This window comes from Lathyrus oleraceus, chromosome 3 (assembly GCF_024323335.1).
Source record: "Lathyrus oleraceus cultivar Zhongwan6 chromosome 3, CAAS_Psat_ZW6_1.0, whole genome shotgun sequence".
NCBI lineage: Eukaryota > Viridiplantae > Streptophyta > Magnoliopsida > Fabales > Fabaceae > Lathyrus > Lathyrus oleraceus.
Genome location: NC_066581.1, coordinates 441915675 through 441921753, shown reverse-complemented (window position 1 = coordinate 441921753; position 6079 = coordinate 441915675).

Below are 6079 nucleotides of genomic sequence, written 5' to 3'. Positions count from 1 at the left end.
TCTTTCCCCCTTTGTTATTCTCTTTGAACCCTCTTATATAACTTTCTCTTCAATTCTATGACTTCTTCCATAATGGGCCATAATGAGCTTCCCCTACGTGTCCCGTGCTTGAATGTTTAAGGTAACATCTGTCGTCTCACTAATAACTACTAATCATGAGTTGTAACAGTTCAAACATCAATTTCGTAACCTCCAAACAACCTTTAGTCTACCTCTTGACCTTTATGGTGGGCTATTAACCTGACCATCCGACATCTATCAGGGGCCATAATGAACTTTTAGGCTATTTTAACATTTATGTACAAAGTTAAAATATGATTGAACTAAATATAATTAATAAATAAACACATAAATGCATAATATAGTGATTGATCTATTTACATATTCATAAAAAAGGTATGCTCATTGCATATTTATTGGTTCTCCCAAACCCAATGAATTTTTAAAATTTCTCCTTTCGCCTTGTCTGAATAATACAATCTGGACACCCCCAATTCACTTAACACGTCATCTTTTATTCGGAATGATCAATTTGAGGAAAAATATTATTTATTCAGAGAATACTAAATAATGTTATCCAAATACACCCTAAATATAAATAATGCCCCGCTTTTCCACTCATTTAGTAATTAAAAAAAATAGACTCTTTCTCAAGTGGGGTTGGTGAAACACACATCTTTCAAAATCTCTCAATTCATGCTCTTATTCATTCAAATTAACTTCATTAATCAACTCCCGAGATTCATGCGATCGAGGTTGCAACATTTGAAGGATATTTGGTAATATTAACCGCTTGACATCTTCATATCAGTGAATATGATAAATTCATTTTTATTTTATTTTTTATATCCCATATATGTATCACTTGATATCTCATTTATTGTTTGTTTGATATCTCATATATTGCTTATTTGTTTGATTTATGATTTTAATTGATTTATGGTTTTAGGTTCTGTTCTTCTGCCACTGGTGTGAAATTGTCTAGATAGTGCTATTCAGAGCCCCCGTCTGAATAATGTTATCTGAGCACCACATATGCCCATTATATAACATATCTTGAGATTATAAATTATCTATGTTGTGTTGGGTTTTATTGATATTGTCTACTAGTGATTATAGAAAAACGATTGACGAATGACCGAAATACATGTATAATTATCTCAACATGCTTTAGTACAAAGAGAAAGCTAAATCTTTCCATGAAGTTAGACAATCATATTATACTACAGGGAATTCTTCGTCCCATTGTCACGGATCTCAGATTTTATGTCGATGCAACTACTACTGCCACATATACTATTGTTTCACATATCCTTTCGCACATGTTTTTGTTGGACCCGCTCCTTCCCCACTTGAGGAATTTCTTCGAGGCCTAAAGGACATGACACTGCTTCTATTATATGCATGTCATGTCGATGCTCACATATGTGACAAATAGGAGAAACAAATATTTACTTATGCTTTTAAACATTAAATTTATGATAATTATATTAAAATTGATGTTCTCAGCATTAATTAATTGTTAAGCTTTGAGAAAATTCACAAATATAATTAAGGGTGTCTTGTTTGAGTCACTTGTACTCAAAACCAAATGAAGTAAGTCAATGGAGAACAAAATAATGGGACAAGAAACAATTGTCTCTTATAGATATATACATACATGTAAATCACTAATTTTATAGTACCAGTACATAAATATTAATGATTTATATAAATCATTTTTAGGTTTTTTTTTACAAAAATAACCCACTTTTTCAAGGAAATTCCCAAAATACCCCTAGTTTCAAAAAAATTCCCAAACTACCCCATTTTTAGGAGGAGTCTCCAATTGAATTGGCGACTCCTCTTAAAACTTGAATGGAGGCGCCAATTGGATTGGCTAGGGCAGGTGCCCTAGCCAATCCAATTGGCGCCCCTGTGTAGGTTTTAAGAGGAGTCGCCAATTCAATTGGAGACTCCTCCTAAAATGCAATTTTTGTGTTATAAATAGATGCGTTATGTGAGTAAATGTTCCACATCTCACACAATCATTTGGAAATCATGTTTGGTGTTCGTCACCGATACGGTAAGGTAATTTATGCGAGAGACGAACCTCAGATGCTGATGTTGTTCTGGAACATCACTACGTTCGATCAACTGAAGCGGGAGCTGGTTCATTGGTTAGATGGGAAAATACCAGAAGGGGAAAAATTAGAAGTATTGAGAGACTTGACAGTATCTTTGGTTTGGTGCGAATGAAGACTGATAAGGATGTTAGGGAAATGATGTTCGGTCGAGACGACATCAATTTGATTGTTGTAATCAGTTAGAAATATTTATGTTTTCAGATAGCTTATTTTGTACTGATGTTTGTTGTGAACTTCGTTGTAACAAAAACTTAATGATATATAATGATTGAAGGTTACAGAAATACAATGTTACAAAAATCTTAAGACCTAGATGATGCTCCTCGATTGGGACATTTGTTCTTGTTGTGTCATGGTTGACGACAGATACTACATAATCTTATCATTTTATCTATGGAATCCATCTCTGTTCTGATACATGTGCTGTTTGGACTTCCTTTATTCTTTCTACGCATCTCGTCATTGTGACAAACAATATCACCTTCATATGGAGGCCAGTAATCCTCCATTGGTAGTACTGAGAAGCTTTGATTATATACATTCATGATGGTGTTGGCCTTGTACACATCAGATAAATGGCTGTAAGCATCTTGACGAGTATAAGCGCATGCTGCAATGACATGGGAGCAAGGTATGCGGAAGGCCTGGAATTTTCCACAATCGCACCAACTTTTGTTTAGTCTAACAGCGTAGGCTAAATTTGGTCTCCCCTCGTTGTGGTCCATTGTTTCCTTGATGCTGAAATTTTGCCTATGATGGTCAAAGACTGTTACAGTGTGTGTGCTAGCTTTGATGCTCTTCTCTTTCATGACCTTCATGCAACACTCACTGAATACTTGCCCGGACATTAACTCTGCACTCCATTTTTCACCTCTGGTTGCGAACATAGAAGCCAACCTATAATAGGTTGATCTTACCAAGGCGGTTATCGGCAGATTTCGAATTCCTTTGAATACCCCGTTCATGCATTCCATAATGTTTGTTGTCATGTGGCCCCATCAACAACCTCTGTCAAATGCCCTTGTCCACTGCTCTACTGGTATGTTATTTAGCCATCTCCCTGCGTCTTCATTAGATAGTCTAATTTCATCACGATAATATTGAAATGACGGCTGAGTTAGAGCATACCCAGCATTCACCACCTTCTTGCGAAGATTCTTATCTTTTATAGCACGCATGAAGTTTTGTGCAATGTGTCTGATATAGTAGACATGGGTAGAAGGAGGATCATGCCATCCGTTGTCATGGTTGTTGTAGGCACTCTCAATGGCAGCATGTCTATCAGAAATCAAACAGAGATTGGCTTGTGGAGCTACATGCGTTCTGAGATGTCGAAGGAAGAAACCCCATCCACCAGTCGTTTCACCTTCAATAAGAGCAAAGGCAATGGGAAAGACATTGTTGTTTCCGTCTTGTGCAACCGCCATGAGCAAAGTACCCTTGTATTTTCCGTATAACCAAGTGCCATCAATTTGAATAATAGGTTTGCAGAATGCGAAACCTTTGATGTACGGGTCAAATGCCCAAAAGAGACGGTGAAAGATTCTATTACCTGTAGCACAGGTTCCGTCTGGCATCATCGCTGGCAATGTCTCCATAATTGCCACAATTCTTGGGACATATGTTTTTAGTGCCCATAAAAACCGTGGCGATTCCTTGTATGAATCCTCCCAGTTGCCGAAAACTTGTTCAAAAGCCTTTGTCCTCGCAATCCATGCTTTCTTGTAAGATGGAGTATAATTATATGTTGATCTGATATGAGATATAATTATACTCACCTTCACTGATGAGTCTTTATTAACCAATGACAGAATGTCTTGACATATCAACGTTGCGCTTAGTTTACGGTGATCTTGTTCAACGTTAGTTGTAATGCAACTGTGAGGTGGGTCTATTAAACCGATCTCCCAAGAGTCGCTTTTCTTCTTGTAAGACGCAGCCAAACGAAACTTACAAAGCATGTTATGACATTCGATAACATACCTTCTAGAATCAGTGTGTTTCACTATAAAGTCAGCAGAGTTGTTCATGTGGAATTTTTTGATAGCCAGAACACATTTTTCTTTGGTACGAAACATGTCTCCCACCTTTAATTCTCCTTCTGATCTCAGATACAGATTATAGAAAACACTGTTGGATGTTTCATCATCGTGAAGATCCATATTTTTCATATGTTGAGGCGGATTGTAGACATGAGTAGGAGGTATTGGTGGTGGTTGATCATCATCTTCGTCGTCGTTGTTCAACGACGTCCACTTCTGCTTCTGCTTCTGGGTTGACGTCATCTGACCATTGTGGATCATCTTCACCGGATTCATCCTGACCGGTTAGTTGAGACTGTTGAGATGGTATACATGGTTCAAGAGTAATGTATAACTCAATACAATTGCAGCCTGAATGTTCATGACTAACAAACATGTATTCAACATCTTCATCGTCTCGTACCTTAAGGGGGAAATACTTGCATTGGCTATTCTAAAAAAATATTGGATTTTGATATGTGATCTTTGACACAATGCCCGATCCTATACAAGATTGTATTCTTTTTTTCAAATGCAAGAAGGTTGCGTTTCTCTTGATCGTGAGTCTAATGGTATCGGTATTTCGAAAACAAAAACCATATAGCTCAGACTCGTATGTTTCACCGTTGTAGTGAACTTTGACAATGTATAATGATGAAGATGACATTGTGCAGATGAAAACTATTTTCTTACTGCAGATGAATGTGAGTGAAGTGTCTTGGATGTTGATAGTAAGACACTTAAATAGAGGAGTGAAGTGTCTCACATGCTAGCTAGTTCGAAGTGACGTGTCGCACATGCAAGCTACTCCGAAATGATGTGTCACACATGCAAGATACTCCGAAATGATGTGTCAACCATGCAAGCTACTAAGAAGTGACATGTTCAGCATGCAAGAGACAAGACATCCATGTGTCAGACATGCAGACACACACTCCAAATGAATTGGCGCCCCCACTCATTCCTTGCACATGGGCGCCAATTCAAGTGGAGACACCATGCATTCAGACTTCGAAACCAAGCAATCAGACCTAGGTCTTGCATGCATGTCTCTATGGAGGCGCCAATTTGAATGGCGACCCCTCTTAAAGGTTGTACGTGGTCGCCAATTCAAGTGGAGACACCATACAAGCACAACTTTTCATGCTCCCATCCATTTGCCTATAAATACATCCACTCCATCAACACTTCGTCCACACCATCATTCTCACTACTTCCTCTACAATACTTCTTCTACAATTTCATTTTCAACAACTTCTTGTAGTTTCATCTACACCAACCCCCCGACAAAATGTCTATCCTCACAATGGGCGAAGCACATAGAGGAACGGTTGCAAAGATTGCAACATATGTAAGTTTTTTCTTTTGTTAACTTTTTATCTTTCATCTTCACCAACCCCCTTTTATTTTAACATACCAACTTAGTCAAGTTTTTTATTCTTTCTTTTATAGGATGTATCAAGGTTCCGAACTCGGGTCCACGAATATGTCCATATGGACCCGATGATTCAACCTTATGTTGAACTTGTCGGTTTTGGTCATATAAGCAAGATTTTGTCTTGGTCCATAGATAACAAATTCATTCTAGCTTTATGCGAAAGATAAAGACCAGAGACACACACATTTTGGTTCCCAACCGGTGAGTGTACCGTGACGTTAGAAGACGTCTACATGCTTTTGGGACTACCCATTGAAGGTAAGGCTATTAATGGTAAAACTAACTATGCAAATTCAATTTGCATGGAGCTCTTAGAGACTGATTTGTTAGATGATAATGCAAGAGGTCAAGGTATACTACTCTCACGCCTTAAGTCGTACTATAATAGTTTATACTTAGATGAGCATTCTACCGAAGATGCTCGAATAATAAAAACTAGGTGTTACATTATGCTGTTAATTGGATCGTTTTTATTTCCTGAAGGTAGTGGTTCT